The sequence below is a fragment of the Chiroxiphia lanceolata genome, chromosome 10, assembly GCF_009829145.1.
Source record: "Chiroxiphia lanceolata isolate bChiLan1 chromosome 10, bChiLan1.pri, whole genome shotgun sequence".
NCBI lineage: Eukaryota > Metazoa > Chordata > Aves > Passeriformes > Pipridae > Chiroxiphia > Chiroxiphia lanceolata.
Genome location: NC_045646.1, coordinates 12,608,864 through 12,626,583, shown reverse-complemented (window position 1 = coordinate 12,626,583; position 17,720 = coordinate 12,608,864). Strand labels below are relative to the sequence as shown.

The following is a 17,720-nucleotide window of genomic DNA, read 5'->3' as shown; positions in this document are numbered from 1 at the left end:
AGAGTAGAGGGCACTGTTCTCAGATCTCCAAGCAAACATCAAGCAGGTAACTTAGCAGGGGCTTGCATTTCAGTGCTATATTAAGGAGCCTTGGCCCTTGAAAGCAAATCAGTGCCTGTTCCTCTTTGACAAGGAAACCAAACCCGTGCAAACAAGTGCAGCAGCTCAGATCCTGATGCAGCATGTGTGCACATCATCTGTATGGCATCCATACAGTCTTTTATTAGCATCTTGGGAACGTGCAGCATACAAAGGGCTGCCAGCATCAAGATTTCTCTCCAGCCCATTCCAAAGACATTCAAGCTAAACAAGTGATTTCCCAGAGCTGTACACTGCACGTGGTCAGGCCTCTCCCTGATGTGCTGGTTTTCCGTAACATAACTGAGACTTCAAGCCATGCTTTAAATAAAACAGCTGTTTTGGCCACTTACAAGAAGGCAGGGAATGTAGTCACACTTTTCCACCCATGGAAACCACATGAAAAGCTCTACAAGCAACTTTCCCCAGCATTCCCACTCTCTTTCTTACAGGCCAATCCCAAGAACATCTTGGCCAGAAAAAGATTTGCAGAGCTGCGTGTCGTAAATCCAGGGTTTCACTAACATTCACCAAAGGATTTTCTCTCTTCTAGGAGGCTGCCTAAATAATCCTTGATGTCAAGTTAGGGAACAAAAAAGACCAGGTCTTTATAGTCAACAGTATTTCTTTTTTGTCTCCCCCTGACAAAATTGTTAGCTGTATTTCCAAATCCCTCAGAGGAGGATTCCTCCTATCCCTTACTTTTCATTCTTTCTGATATTTTTCCCTTTTGTTTTCAGCTTTTCTTTAGTATTTTACTGCCGTCAAGCACAGCAGAGATACTGTTTCATTTGTAGCTATAATTGCCTCTCTGGTGTCCACAGGAGTCTGTTGATCCAGTCTAGTTTGTAGCCTGTGAAAAGTCCCCTAGAACAGAGCAGGACAAAACCTGCAGGTCGTACAGGAACATTTTTAACAGTCTAAACAGCTAAACAGAAAACAAAGCCTTTTCTACCATGTTTTAGGAGAGACCTACAGCTTTAACAGGGACTTCCATTTCCATGGATGAATTTGTAGGTTGTTTTAAAAATATTATAGAAAAGTAAGTACTTCCTGCCTAGAGATCACTGGAATTGAAAGCACTCCCACTACAAGGATTGCTCTTAAAACTGAGCAAACACTGCACTGTGGAAGCGAAAATCAAGGATGGCTTGTTGGATCTGGGACATTCAACAGGACTAAGGTTTGGGGCTGCAGCAAGACCTGCTGAGAAGTTCCTTTATCACAGCTCAGGTACGTCGGCTACACAAGACAGATCTGTGATGCCACAGTAACCTCCAGAAGTTTCGGAAGAAAGAACTGGGAGCACAGACAGGTAGAGATGGACTTTCTGGGCTTGACAGAGTGGGAGCACAAGCCACCTGTCCAGCTGAGCAGCAGCATGGCTCAAGATGGGCTTGATCCTTGGGGCTTTGTCCAATGGCCTTGGAGGACCTTGGGATTTCCTCCAGGATGGGGAGCGGCTGGCAAACTTCTGCTGTGCCCTGGCTCAAACCCTGGCTATTTCCACAGCCATTTGCTACCTTTGTAAAGGACCTGGATGGGCCCACATGGCCTTGGGGACTTCATTTTGTACTGCACAGGAGGTGGGAAGGATGGCTTTTGTTCAGGCAACTGGGCTGGCCAAGGATGTGGGTCACACTGTGGCATTGGTGGGCTGCAGGTGGCTGTGCCCTCCCAAGTACCAGTTACCTCTCCCAAATCAGCCTCCTTACCACCTGTGCAAAACTCCCACAATTCCTTTGCTGCTTTAACAAGGCCATTACAGATTAGTTTATTTACTTCATTATGCACCACTTGCCTTTTTCCTTGCTTTTGGGCTGCACTAGTCATTTTTCTCTCTCTGGATTAAAAAGATTTTTTTTTCTGGTAGATGCAGTAAAATTGCATCTTGTTCCTGCTCTATTATCCAGGCTTCCCATTTTCCATTAAGACTGTTTATCAGTTTCAATGGCTGTTCCTTTCTCTCCTCACAATAGGATAGATGAGGAGTACTGCCATATCCTGAGCAACCAGAAACCCTCCTCTCAGAGCTGTTCCTGAACTGGGGCTCTTCAATAGCTGCCACACTATGATTGCTGCTCTGTGTCAGCTCATTTACTCCCTCTTACCCCTTTTCCCACAGCACAGCAGTGCTCTTGGTATCTCTAGTAATACAAGCAGGGCTAAACCCCTTCCTTTTTTACTCCAAATTGGTATAACACAAAGCCGATTTCATGTTTGGAGGCAAGACTCTTACTCCTCTCCTCATATTTAAGCTCAGCTGTGAGAAAAGCCTGTAGAAGTGTGACAGCAGTCAGAGTTACATCCCCTTCAGCAAACCTGGCTCCAGTGTGGTCTCAAGCAGTGGTCAGCCCCCTGCAGTGAGCTGCTCTGCCAGGGCTGGCTTAAAGGATAGACCAAGCAGGCGTCTACCCACCCCCAGGAAACTCTTGGGCTGCTAAAAAGCAAGCTTGCTGAAGTAAAAATATTTATTCTCAATTTCCTGTTAAATTTGGCAGGAACAATGAATTTTTTCTTGTAGTATTTTATTAGGAGATAGGGATTTAATGGGAAAACCCAGCAAAACATAATCTGCCTCCCCAGCAAACAGGGTAAGTCCAGGGCCACATTTCCCTCTCACAGCTTTAACAAGGACACAACCCTCAGGTTTACCCTTGGACACTATGGAGAAACCTCTGATCCGATGGCTTGGAGGCACAATTCCACAGCCAACAGGACCTTAGCAACAAGCCCCTTGAAAATACCTTGAGGAATGGCATTTAGGGAAACCAACTGCCTCTGGCGAGAGTGGCTGCAGCACTAAGGTCACCACGTAAGCCAACTTGCCTGGCACTGTTCTGGTCCTTGCCAAGTGAGTCAGACTCAGCCAAGCTTTCAGACAGCAGCATAAATGCAGTCCTGAAACAGCCTCTGGCTTGCAGCAGGCAAAGAGGGCAAAACACAGGGTCTTCTTTTCTAGTTGGAAAAAAAGCTAGAGCTAAATACCTTCATGGTACTTTGACAGAATTGGTATTTCTTTTCCCTACTGTCCTTTAAATCACCAGAATCAAGTTAAAACAGGAATGTGCAGCAGTGACCTGAGCATGACAATGAACACTGGGGACCTCCCCACTTAGGCTTGGTTGTAAACCTAGTGCTTTGTATGAAATATTACAGTGTGATTCATCACAGGGTAATTAGGCTTTAATCCAGCTGCAGATTTAGCCACTCAATGGTTAAACCTGTCCTGGTTGCTGAAGACTTCCTAATGAGAGAGGTACTGGTATTTTGTTCTAACTCAGAACATTTAAGTCCTATATCAAGTTATTAACATGAAATGAAGGTTAGTTTGTAACACTGGGGAACAATATAAAACTATCTGCATTCATTTTGCATTGGGCAGCATAAAAGCCATCACACTTACCATGTCACCACCTTGCAGGATGGATCAGATGAGCACAGGCACTTCAGGTACCCTCCCCCGAACACAGTTCATCTCAGGAAAGATTTTGATAGCTCCCTGCAACCTCTTTTCACCCAAGTACATCCCTTCCCCAAACCTATCTCCTCAGAGCCTTTTCTCTAGAAGCACATGATTATTTGCAGGATGAGAGGACAATGAGCTAGAGGCTCTGTACCTCCAGAGACACCCATGAGTCAGTCCTAGACCAGACGCCACCCACATAGGTTTATCTCCATTTTCTATTTGGAGCCTCTCATTAAAGTTAATCACTTTTCTGCTGCCCTGAGTCTGATCTCAGAGACTCTTCTTTCACCTCCCTTTTTTTTCCTCATCCCTAACACAGAAGCTTCGGGACTGTAGCCAAGGCCAGAAAGTTCACATTCCCAGAAGACCTCCTCACCTCAAAAGCACCATGTCTCCCTTCCATGGCAGCAAGCCAGGCTGCTTCCTCCTATTCCCTGCCCCATCACCTTTTATAGCCAGGACAACTGCATAACTCACCCTTCTCTGGTGAGATCAACTACCTTTAAGGTGACGCACCAGTGGGCCTTATTTACCAGTTTTGCAGTCCCTCCTCTTGGTTTAAACACAGCTGTTCACACCAGGCACAGCTGAAGGCCAGTGAGATCTGTGTGTCCTGGCCCAACACCAAGCAAACCGAGAGCACTGTGTGCCTGTGAACGGTCACTGTGCAAGAGCTCACCCTACTTGCACCATGCAAACAGTTTTCCTGCACTAAGGGCAAGATTGTTATTGCCCTCCTCAAGATCCTGCCTTTTATTTCAGCATGCAGAGGATGAATGCACTGACTACAGAGCCCTTTTAGCAAGCAGCCATACAGATACTGTGGATCCCGCAGGAAATTTCTGGAGCACTAGCAGATGGGGGGAAAAAAGGGACTTGCAAGGAACCAGGATTCACTTGGGAAATACACACCCATCCCTCTGGCAGCTCAGGGGCTGCCAAGTGCAAGCTCCCTCCATTACCAGGAAAGCAGTTGGCTTGTGCTCAAGGGAGGAGCTCCTGCAGCTACCTGTGAGCTTTCCACTGCCCACTGGGGAAAGCACTCAGGGCTTTGCATACAGTGGGCAAAACCATCACTAGGCTCTCTCCTGAATTTCCAGCTGGCACAGCCTGAGCCAACATAACCCCATTCCTCAGAGCAGTGTGTCTCTGTGGGCAGACCTGCAAGGTCAGGCTGTGCCACCCCTTGTTGGTGGCAGTCCTGCCCCTGGGGTCTGGCTCCAGCAAGGCTTCTGTGCCCTGGGGTGCCACTGCCCATGGAGTCAGGGAGGAATTTTTCACCTTTACTTAGTTTACTGGAAACCAATTGTGAATACAATGGAAAGTTTCATGCTGTGCAAAAAAACTCCTTCCCATAAAGCAAACATCAGCAGATGGAAAGTTTTTGTCCTGTCTAATGCCAGAGCTGGGAAAGCAGGGCTGCACAGCCACACCAGGAAAGAAAACCCTGCAAATTGCTGTGTCCAGAATGCAAGGGAGAGGAGACAGTTATATGAGAAGCAAATAAGTGCGGTGGACAGAGACCACCCTGCAAAAGTCCCATTTACAGTTATTGCCCAGTACACCCCAGTGTGCAGTCCAAAGTGCAGGTCTTGGTCTGTGTGACCTGCACGGGCTGATAACATGCCTCAATTTGAAAGGACCCCCCCCTTTTCAACTCCATCGATTTTGTTTATTTAATGGCTTCAAAGACACTTGTGCTAACGGGGCTAAATCTTACCTGGTGAACAAGATAACCATCACTGTGCACCAAAGCCTGCAGCTAAGTCAATATTGACGGAGCTGCCCTGGCTGCATCCTGCCTGGCTGGGACTCCCAGGTGTGCAGCAAGGTCCTCCTCAGGGAACTACTCAGGTGGGGACCAGCAGAGATTAAAAACAGGAGCTGCAGAGCGTGTTAGACAGGAACAGTGAGAGCAACATGGGGTTTCACAGTTCCTCAGACACAAGCAGTTCTGTTGGCTACAAACAAATAGGAGAAGTTGTGCATGTAAATCACTTTCAGACCAATGTATGCATTATTGATTTTAATAATTAGATGCAAATGGGGAGAGCCATCCAGTAATTATTCCCATGCTCCAAGAAAACACACATAAGCCACAGGACACAACAACTCTGCTGATGGAAACAATTTGTAGCTTTACTTTCTGTCTCATGCTATTTTTCACTTGTTCCTCTATCCCAAACACATGTTCATCTTCTAAGTGCCCTGAGGCTTTCTATGCAGAACTCCCAGGCAGAAAGGCCAGTCCCTAGGGGTGCAGACAGTCCCACTGGAGCCAGTATCAGGCCCCAACTGACCATCATGCCTGGCTGGTTCACCCCTCCCTAGTCACTCACAGCACACTGCTCACAGTGGTCCTGCAGCACGCTGGAAATACTCCCCCTGGGTCAAACATGAGTCAACTAGAGGCAGGAGGTCGGCTGAACCCCAGCTCTCTGAAAAGTATGCTGTGTTGTGCAGGGGTCTCATGAAATGCTGTAAAGGAAAGGCAATGTCGGGTGATTTAAGTGAGCAATCACATACTGCAAACAGCAAGCTTCCAAAAAAGCAGCTGCTACAAATAGTTTGCAAGCAGCTTCTGCACTGAAACAGCACTTGAGCAGTCCCAAATGACAAATGTTGAAAGGAAAAGTCAGTTCAAAGAGAAAAACTGGTCCTCCCACAGGAAAAAACCCTTGAGGGGAAAGAGAGATAAAGATCATAAACAATTAAAGAGCAATGGTTATTGAATATACTACCCCTGTGATTAGAGCTCCTGAATCTGTTTATCAAGAGTGGGACGGGTGCAATGAATACTGCATAGCCAGAAGCACCCAAATTGTTGATGAATCATGAACTGTTCTGTCAAAACAGAGCTTGTCTACAAATGGAAATCCCAGTGTCCCTAGCACTACTGGCTGCTCCAAACAGGAAACCTTTAGTGTGAATTTCATGGTAAACATCTACCCTCAGCATTTAGTTTTGCCCTTCAGAGTTAAGACAGGAGAAGTGAGTTTGTTCAGCTAGAGCCTTTCCCGAGTCCACCACAGAGAACAGGATTTGTGATGAGATTGGGTTTTAGGCTGGACTGAATGGTTAACCAGTCTGATTAATAAATGCCAGAAGGAGGAAATAACAGGCAAGTTAAACAGAGGAGAAAAATGTCCCCGTACATGGCTATAGAAAAAGTTTACAAGAATTTTGTACCTTGTGGACAATTCTCCCCAACTCTTGTTTAACAGTTTTAGAACAGGTAATTGCAGCATCTTTCCAGTAGGTTTTCCATGTCACCATGTTCCTAAAGGTTTCCAGCCATTTCCTTCTCTCTCCTCAATTCCTGGTGGAAATGAAAGATGGGACACATGCCAGCTGGCAGGAGTTCTTACTCTAGCAGTATTATCTGATGAAGGGTGGTTGGTTATATAACATTTCTTTTGTTTCATGGGGAAGTATTCTATTTTTATCCATTTATTGTTGAAATTTAAAATTTTTAAAATTATTTCTCAACTTCTCATAGGAAGTGCCTGCCATTTTCCAGCTGTGGCAGAACAGAGGTACCCACTGGTACCTTGTTTGGGTTTGTAAGGAGCTGAAGAGCTGTGTGCTGCAGAAAGGAGAGGTGATTCTAGGTATATGCAAAAAACCCCCAAACACTAAAACAGCGGAACATCTGGTGGATGGAGGTTTGGGGGAAGCTTTTAATTCCTGAGATCCACACTAACCCATCTGCTGCCCTTATGTGAGGATGTATTTGAGTATTTAGATAGTAAAACCTCTGTTCCTCATGCTTGGGAATGGAGTTCCAAACTGTTACACAGAGCATGTCCGCAGTGAAGCAGGCTACAGGATTATGTGGAGATGCAGGGATAGTCATGATGCTGTCAAACTCTCTAGCTCAGATACCATCAGGGGCAGGTGAAAGTCCTTGTGGGCCATCTGTCCTGTCATTACCTTGCATTTCGGGAGCACTGTGCTGTGCTCTGCACCACAGTGACAAGCCCACTAACGGCAGTTCCCAATTCCAAGTGATCCGGTGTATTCACACCCGTGGCCATCACAGCACTGCCTACAGCAGAGAGCTTAAAGATCTAGTGACACTGTTAATTGGGTTAAAGTCATGCAGGCATGTAGTGACTTAGTCCTTGCAAATATATACTGGCTTTCAATTTATATCTGTGTCTATATAAAAATCTATATATATCTATAAAAAAAGCTGGAAAACCAAGAGAATAACATGAAACGGAGCCCATTCCTGCTAGAATTCCTGGTGAGTTGAGACTAGCGGAAAAGTGAAAACATGCTTCATAAAATGGTAAAAATGTCTGCTATTTCTAGAGATTTTTCTCCCCACACTGCCTACTTCAGCCTTCTCTCCCAGGCCAGACTAACAGATGGCTTCTGGCTGATTGTACCCACAGAGATACTGAAACCAATGAACCAAAGAAAAGCCAGTGGGAAGTAATTCTGGGACTCTGTGGTCTATTTCTGCTACACAAAAGCCTATTGCTCCAGCTCCGTCCTTAACACAAACACAGCATGTCCCATCCCTGCATCCAGCAGCTGCCACGTGCTCTCCCACACAGAGGATGATGGCTTGTGCCCGGCGGGCACTGGGGGGACAGGCTCCTAGCTGGGACAGGCTCAATAAGGCTCTTGTCTTATTCAGGCTTGTGGTCTATTGCATCCTGGAGCTCTGGAGCCCTCTGCTCATCCTGACACAAACCTGGGAATGAAAAAGATGACAACACACAGGAAATTTTTCTGTGTGAGCAGAAAGGATGTGGGGATTATACTGTGCTCTTCCAGCTCAGAGACAGCTGCTAGAAAGGAAAGGATGGAAACTGTTTAAGAACAGTTCTTTACTGAGGCCCCAAACAACAATAAACTCAACAGTAAAGTCAAAAGCTGGGTGTTTAATGGGGAGATGACACTGACCTTTACTACTGCTGAAAAAAGTAAATGGGAAAGCTGCTGAATAATATGTTCGGTGATTTTTTTTCTTCAGGTATGTGAACAGCTTTTGATTATTTTCATTTATCTATTTGAAATATTTCTGTAGTCTGATTGAGCCTTTGTTTGGAAACAGTTTTTCAAGCTCAATGCAAACATTAGATATTCAAAATTGGAGTAGCTTGGTTATGTTGGATTGGGAATATAAATCAGGTGTCACGATTTCTTTGGCCAAATGAATGCAAATCTTGGAAACACTTCAAATTATCTTTTTTATAGGTTTCAAACTCACTTTAGGTAAACATTTGCTAATGACTTCAAACTGACCATGCCAGTAAGCTCATTTGCTAAAAATGCAACAGAAAACGAATACAAAAGGATTGCAGGTGCTGCAGTCACGTAAAATGCAGACCCAAGGAGGCTATGACACCAAGGAGAGTTCTGTCTGGCAATACAAAAGTTCAGAGTGTCCTTTCAACAGCACTCCTCATTTCCTTAGCCTGCCATTGCTACAACGTGCTGAAATCTGCAGCACGACTGTGAGTCACATGGCTCTGAGCACTGTGCAGCTCTATCATCACAGGCTGTTATCACTTTGGATGTATCAAGTAGCACTGAAAATGCACAGGGCTTGAGACAGGAAGGTAGTCCTGCATCACTGTGCTCATGAACTCATCTGTTCTTTCTAACAAATTAATCCAAAGTATTAGTCCCTCTTGCCAAAGTATTGATCTGCCTGGCTACTGGGGACACGTGTGCCTGGGAAGCACCATCTCCAGTCCTGCAGCTGTGCCTGGATGTCACCGTGCAGGCTACAGCTCTTCCACGTCACCCAGAAATATTGCTGACTGTAGCTACAGACACTTTGCCTGCCTTTCATTTCAATGCATAGCATCCACCTCACTAATGCTCCACATCACTGCACCCCTCAGTCCTACGGCTGAACAGGACCCACACCAGAAATGAGCCACGGGTTGCAGAGATAGTCATAGACTGAATGAACATTTTACATTTTCAGCCTAAAAGTACATTTGTGCCAAAGTTCTTTTGAGGTTCTTTTCCATAAGCACTGTTTGCTCTCCATTTCCTGGCTTCAAGGGAAGGTGGAGAAGCTCATGCAAACACAATATCACAGGATCCACTACTCTCATATAGAACTGCAGCTCTTTCCATAAACACCAAAAAACCCACGGACAAGCTATAGAAACTTTCCAATGTCAGAAAATAAAGGGGCAAAGCCTGAAGAGCAATGAAAATTCACAAAATCTCCGAAGGAAAAAAGTCTGTCCTCCTCAGAGCCTCCATCCTATACTGCCCATGCCCTCCACAACCCCTCAGCCCCTGACCCAGCCACTGAGCACAGCACTGCCAGGGAGAACAGTCCTGCATAACACAGGGGTTGTAGTCTGATCACAGGCTGTCATCCCTTATGCAGGAAGGTGATGCTCAGAGCCTAGATGGCTCAGTTCATACAGCCCCTGGCTGGCTCTTAGTCACACACAGGGCCAGACACACCAGGGAGAGGAGCAGTAGGTGCAGCAAAGGCCACATTCACAGTAAAATCTTCTAAGTGTACATTTTATCTCTCAGTCATAACATCAAGCTCCTTTCCTTAGACATCTACATTTTTTTTCCTATCTGTAAAAACATGAAGTCTTGTTTTTGTGTGGAAAAGAAAGCACACAGAGCCTGATATTTAAAGTGTAAGACATGTTGGTTTAATCCTGTCAGGATTTTAATGTAGATTATATAGGGACAGGCAATGACCAGAGGGAGGGAGAGAGGTGTAAATAATCTAGAGGAGTGTGGACTTGTTGGCAGGGTGGATTTATGTCCTGTGTTAATAAAGTGTCCTTTCATCTCTGGAACCTGGGCTCAGAAGCCAGTCTAGACAGGAATTAATGGGGCTCCTTCTCCACTTACAGATCTCAAGGTTTCCCAACACTGAGAGCTCAATCAACCATGGATTCTGTTTTTTGCAGTGAGTTTTTAAACACGAGCTCTGATCATTCACTGAAGAGGGTCTGCTGCTAGGCCAGGAGACAAATTAAATTCACTTACTACAGCGTTTTTTATGTGTTTGCCACACTGAGATGAAGCCAAGCAATTGTGAGGCTGTTGTAAAGAGATGGACTAGAGCATGCCAAGAAAATACAAGTGTGTGTTGGTGTGGACCAGAACTTAGCTCTGCCTGGAAACCACACCTAGGAACAGGAGTTACTCAAGGCAATACAGCACGAGGGCCTGCAGATGCTGTGTTGTGTGAAGGCTCCAGCAGTGAAAGAAAATTGCTGACTTCTTTTCTGCTTGCAGTGAAGCTTCCCTTCTGTTTATTTGTCCCTCTTAGGGGTCCAAAAGTGTAGGTGGGGATGGAGCATTCAAAAGCCTTTCTTGGTAAAGGATCTGGAATTTCACTGGACCGTGCAGTCAAGAGAAGCAAGGAAAGCTATGAGCAAAAATGTACATGCCCAGTGTGATTTAAAGTATTTAAAGCAAAATTCTTTGGAGAAAGGTTTGTTAAGGATTATGATTTCCTGAACTCTTCAATTTCTTTTCCTGGGAAAAGGGTACATCCTAAACTCCCCTTTCCAGCTATTTACAAGGACTCCCAGATGCAGAGACATTCAGCTCCTAATTTTACATTTGTTTAATTTTCAACAACGGGAGACAGGGAGCAGCAGGATGCACTGCCAGCTATTAAGGAGCCCTTTTGTTATGCAAAATTTGCATCTTGTCTAAGTATAAGGCCTTAAATGAGTAAAGACAGAGCCAGCTAAAGAAAAGGACTAGAAGAAAGAACAAAGTGGTCTCCAAAGGCACAGCAAGAGGTAAGAGCCCACTGTATGCAGTGATGGACTTTGTGACAGGTTCTCTTACCAGGGTATTTCTTCTACAGACATTTGGACAGTACATTTGGAAGTGGTCAAAGAACTTCCTTCTGGGATCTCAATAGCTGCCAACTAGGCAGAAGGACTGTGCAATTTGTAAACTCTTAAATTAAGATATACAAAAGTCACAGGCAATATATAAGCAGTCCTCTGCATGATATTTTATTCTGTTTTTAAAGTTTAGCACTTAGATGGAAAAAACATTGATGTCTCTTAGTGATAGTTGCCCTGGGCTGCTGCACCATGCCCAGGGCAGCAGGAACCCTCTCCTTCCTTCTCCTCTCTTCTGCAGGGTCAGTTTATTACCAAAGCTCACAGCACTGCTCCATGATGATCCCGTGCTTATGGAAGAAAGGGTGGCGGAAGCTTTGTATTTGAGGAATGATGGCTGCAGGACCATGGGTGATATGCTCACCTCCATTCATTAGATAGCAATTGCCCTCTTTGCACCAGCCTGGGAATCTCCTGGGACTGCCTTGCAAAGCAGGAGCCACTGCCAGAGAACATGATTTAAATGAGCTCCAGGCCAAAATGCAAGATAATTCCTGGCCTGGTGAAAGGCAAGTTTTCCTCTCTGTGCAAGAACTAGCAGTGAGACCTTGGGAGAGGAAGCATCCAGGCTCAGCTAGGCTCCTTTAAGGATTATACACTTTTTGCCACCTGCTGAGCTGTGCTATGCCAGGTGGGACTCCTCAGCTACAGCAAGGAGCGTCACAGGGGTTAGAAGTAAGGAAGGGTGTGGAAAAAGATCAAGAGTTTCTTTGTCACGCAGGGTTTTGAGCATTAGTAGAATTCATTAGTGGAGTCTGATAATAAAGAGCAGTAACAAAGTGCATGAGGCCACCTCTGTGCCTCCAGAGCTGTGCAAAGCCAGCCTGCGGCAGGGCACAGCTTCAGGCTCTCTTAGCTCATCTCTCAGTCTGCAGCCAGAGCACAGCAGTAGCAGGGGAGATCCAAACCAGATGCAGCCTCTCAGCCTTAAGCAGAGCTAATGTCAACCAGTACAGCCCTGTTCTCCCAGCTGTGTTCCCCAAAGCCATTCTCCTGGGTCAGCCATGCCTAAGCTGTAGCACGAAGCAGTGCAGGCAGTAATGAATGTGCAGGGTGAACTTTACCTTTCACTGCTTCAGTCTCAAACTTTTGTCATCTGTGCTTCCTCCTGACAGATCCCACTGTACAGACAATTTATAAGCTGGTACAGGCTCTTCTGAGATTGTGTTATGGATGTCCTTGGGTATTTTAGGCTCTGTGCTAGCCAGCTTTTGGTTCCCAGTTTCAATTATGCCCAGGGCTGGGTGCTGCAGTGTGGCAAGAGCAGAGCAAAGGTGACAACAGAGCTCTGTGGAACAGAGGAGAAATCCCCCATTATACACCCCTCTTAAGAACTTATACCCTCTCCGCTCTCATGGCAATTTAAAACTTTCTACTCCCCACAAGATAACAAAGATACAGAGAAGTGGATGGCAGGCAGACGGAATTTCATGCGTTGGCACAGCTGTGCCCAGCACCCTGTGGGTGGCACAACTGACCATCTGTGTGCAGCTGATGAGGGTCTTGCTGTTACCCCCACACCACCTCACTGCTCTGCAGCCCTTTCCATCCTCTCAGGAAGATTCAATGCTGTCTTGGAGATGTGTCAATAAAGGATCAGCCTGCAAGGTCTGTATTTGCAACTCTTTTTGCATCTGCATTTGTTCTGTGCTGGGCAAGTGAAGCTGTCAGGGACAACACCTAAGGCACTTTTTCCCAGCACCACCACTGCAGTTGTTGAGCCAGGTGGCTGCCACTGGCACGTGCACACAAGGCAACGGTTCCCTTGTCATTGCCAATGACAAGGAGCTGTCACCTGGTAGTCCAGCACCACTGACACCTGTCCCCATCTGCCCCCACTGCCTGCAGCTCTGACACGGGCCGGGCACAGGACTGAGGGGCTGTGCTCTGGGGATGAACCCTGTGCTGACTGGGGACAGGAGGGGCTGGGCTGGCCTTTCTAAGGAGAAGTTTGGGCTTATGGCCCCCCCAGACCACATGAGCAATTTGCACAACTGAGAAAGATGCTGCCCATTGTGAACCAAAAGGGACTGGCCTGAGCTCTTCCTCCCACCAGCACTGTCCCCTCCAGTGTCTTGCAGATGCTAATGGGCTGTGGGGGGAGGCTGCCTCCAGACTCAGGGTTGCCTGCGGGGAATTTTCCTGGCTCCTTCAGCTCAGCTCTGACAAGCATTTATCAAACAAAACTCAGAGCTATGAGTCCACAGTGCCTGCAGGTGTTTGGACTTCAGCTCCTGTGTTGGACCCAGCACTCCTGGGCTCTTGATGTAGTTGTAGGAAGGACAAGGGAAGATATGGATTGAGGAAATGTAAAAACATCTAAAAAGCATGATAAAACTGGAGCTGGATGGGATGGATCCTACACCATAATAAGACAAACATGATCTGTGCCCTGGGAGCAAAACTAGCCTAGCAGGGGTGACTGCTCTTCCCTAGGTTGGTCAGAGTCAGAAGTGAGATGAGCTGCAAAAGCTGTGATGTTCCATAAACCCTGTACATTCACAGCCCTCTACCCTATTAAGGTAAAGGGACCCAGGAGCAGAGGAATTCCAAGCCCACTTTCTTTAGAATCCCTTAACAGCCTTGGCACTTCAATCCCACTGCTGACTGCCCACTTGCCTTTGACGACAGTCAACACTGACTATTACTTTCAATCAAATGAAGGGTATCAGAGTCTGCCAGGGAGGGGTGGGTGCTCTCTGGGAGTGTCCTTCAGGCTCCACAGAGTGCCATTCTAGTGCTGGTGTGCTACCTTGAGCACAGCATAATGACAGGGGAGAATCACAGCTCAGGGGAAGGGGATTTGGGTTGTCTCTGGAGGGGGAGACACGATTAATATCAGTGTTTGAAAAAGGAGGGGGGAGCCATGGATCCACAGTGTGTAGGCAGCAGTGGAGTCTCCTCAGATGGACCCAGCTCCTTTGGTCCCAAAGGAACAACTATTTTGGGAGCTCGAACCAAAGTAAGTTAAAAATTGTCGTTAATCACTGACCCCTGTGATGCCGAAAGTGCTTCCTAAGGGAGGAGATATGTGCTTGAAACAAAAGCCTACAATTCCATTCCAACAGTGATTAAATTGACAGAAGTTGTGCCCTGTAACGCAGCATTATGGAAATCAAGGCAAACAAGATTAACCCACATTGACAAGGCATTTATCCACGGCTAAGAAGAGACCCATGCCACAGCACCTCTGTCCCACAAGTTTACACCAGCCCACAAGAGTCTAATCCCTCATGGCCTGTCAAGCTATTAGGCAAATCTCTGGCTCTCATTTGCCTAATCCAATAGCCCCCAGCTTCATAAGAAAGACCTCCTAGGGGGCCTTAACAACCATGTTTGTTAGGCCTTATATAAGTAAACAAAGCTCTTAAAGCCCAGTAGCTTCCTCTTCCATATGGGATCTCAACACCCTCTTAACCTGGAGATAAAACCAACCACGCTCAGAAAAGGAGGATGTGTTTATAACAGGTCGAGTTCTGCCCCCACAATAAGCATCTGAAGGATTTTACCATCACTAGCTCACATTTAACACTCACGGCAGAGTTGCCAGGTACCTGATTTCATCCCAGAGCCTTCATATCATCATGGGTTTATTGCATAGCTGATGAAGTCACAGCGCTCATTCCCTGTTCTGCCAGCTTCAGTGGAGGAATAAGCAGTGTTAAAGCATCCTTTGAAGACCAAGATGTTTTGTGTCCTTGTGCGAGCATCACCAGGAGACCAAACACTTTCACAGGCTTGTACATCTGAATCTACAAATGCTTTCTTGGAAGCCCTCTAAATATTTTCTGAATCCCATCGCTGGCAGTGATACCTCTGACATTAAACAGAGTAGATGCATTCCTCAGTCCTCGAATTTTAGGACACCTCCACCTCTGCTCTAGGGATATATGCCTCCCTAGTGCTTTGGCCAAGGATCCAAACTGTCTCAAGGCTCTCTGGATCTCCTGGGGCTGAGAGCTGCTTTTATCTCTGGCACATCATTAACAATGTCCTTGACAATATGGTTTGCTCCACAGACAGGCGAATCTTTAGGGAGAGTTCAGGCAGATGAATAGTTACTCAAGGCTTGGCTGCCTACGAATCTTAGGTCTCTGGGCATTTGGAAACTAAGCTGAAAATATCACAGGAAAAGGTTTCCCAAGGGGCCTTCCCATACAGCTCAAGTGAGCCTGGGGTCAGGAAGCCATAATCACATTTTCTCCCACTTTTTCCACAAAGTGCATTTGCAAAGGCAGAGCTGAGAGGGTAGATTTTTAAGGAGAAACACATGGCCAACAACACTGAGAAGTCCAGTGAACAGGAATGCTAGGACAAACACCTCTATTAAAGACAACCCATGGACTGTTACTGACAGTTTGCCACTGCCTGCCCCGACCCTCAGCAATTCGGAGATGAGCAGAAGTAGCAGAAGAGCTCTGTGCCACAGACAACACCGGAAGGAAAACGCAGGATGAGCCTTTGCCATGCTGTCAGTACTATCCCTCTCCACGAAACCATCGTGGTACTGTAGAGGAACAGAGGATTTGCACATAATTCCAGAGCTGTGCATGGGCTGGCAGATCCACAGGACCACAGAGTACTAGTAGTCAAAGCCTGGCTGCCCTGGGATGATGGAGGTTGGGTGGTTGGGTCCTTACTGCTGTAGCTCATCTTTTACAAATAGCATCTCTCTAGGCACTCACACAACTCTGGGCATCACATGGAGAGTGAAAAAGCACTTCACTCTTCTACCATATGCATGGTAATTTCAAGGGAAAGGGCAAGTAAGCATTTTAACTTTTAAACATAAAAAGGCTCCAAGACGCTTTGCAGTCCTCCAGCCTTTGCCCCTGCCCAGTCTCCAAGGATGTAGGTATGAAACACTATGTGTTTTCAGCAGCCTGGAGTGGAGTTCCCTCAGAGACTGGTGGTGAGCAGGGACCTGATCCGGAACTGTAAATCCTTCACATCCACCAGCTGAGCAGCTGTTCAGGTTAGGTCTCATTTACATGCAAAGCAGTTCAGCCATCAGCAAGGATCTCTAATGATGTAAATCAGTCGTGTGTCATCCTAGCAATGAAAGTCAAGGGAGCCCTTATTTGCTTGAATCTAGCACATTTCAGCAAAGGTGCCATTTAGTAAAATAATGGAGATTTTTACTGTGGAGTATGTCCCACAACCCTCAGTCACTTTCCAGCTGAGATCACAGCTAAATCGCTTATCTTTACATTTTCATACAAATCTGATTATCCTTGAACAGCTAATTGTTTCATAAGTGCCACTTGGAAGCTATCCATTTCCAGCAGAAATAAAGAAATTACACTATAAAACTGTCTACCTTTGCCATGAGTCACTTTAGCACATAGAATGAATATTTGGCACTCTTCACTTTTTCAGATTAACTCACATATTTATTTTGGAAGAAAAAAAATGGACTGCTTTAATTCCTTTCCATCAGAATTCCTCGTATTTGCTTAGCTTATTGAAACTTTTTTAAAAGACCTTACAGTATGTGGGTTATATAGTGACTGCTGATGGAGAAGACATTCACATCTCCTTTCATGTAAAAAAAAAAAGCAGAAAAATTCTATGAGAGCATTTGATACTTTGTTGAGAGAGTCAGTAAACCCTACAGCTTATGTCACCTGCCATGAAGAAAGGTTTCATCTCTTTGGCTGAGGCCATGGAAACATGCAGCAAGGACGTAAATTCAATGTCTCCTGGATAGAGCATGTGTCTCTCTTCCAAAGGAAAATTCTAACATGTTGCAATTAAATTTATTAATGATCCATTCTGAGCTAGGATGAGAAAACACCTGAGAAAGAAAAAAGGTTCTGGTCTTTGGAAAGCAAGTCAGAGATTTCCCTCATCTGTTCTCTCAGTCTGATGAGAAATAGTTACAAACCTTTGCAAAAGAATGTCACTTAGACTGAGGAAAAAAAATTCTACATATTGTCCCATGTCACCACATAGCTAAAGTTTAAAAGAACAACAAAGTTTAGCTCAGCTTCAGTTAATTACACAGTTTATAAACATCTTTGGATGTTCTTCTAGATGGGCCTGATCTAAATGTCATATCCAGGAGCTGAAACCAAGAGTTCTGACTTCAGTTTTGTGTTTTGTCAATGAAAATCCTGCAGGGTGGAGGAACTACAGGAAAAAGAAATGACAAAAGTCATGAGCATCTGCAAAGTACCACTGGAGATCCAGGACAGGGGATGTGCCTCTTTCCTTCATGCTATGTATTCTTGGTCAAGTCACTTATCCCAGTCTGCAAAATGTGACATTAATTAACAAATGGCCAGGGAAGAAATTGCAGA

The 17,720-nt window shown here is 45.7% G+C and overlaps 1 long non-coding RNA gene across 1 annotated transcript in view; it reads right to left on the bottom strand.

The window, feature by feature from the left end:
- Positions 1-12,492: 12,492 nt before the first annotated feature.
- The window catches only part of LOC116791977, a 28,112-nt gene continuing 22,884 nt past the window's right edge, over positions 12,493-17,720 (bottom strand). Inside the window, exon 3 of the long non-coding RNA XR_004358922.1 lies at positions 12,493-12,706. This is a non-coding gene — a long non-coding RNA (uncharacterized LOC116791977). The remainder of the gene's footprint in view (positions 12,707-17,720) is intronic.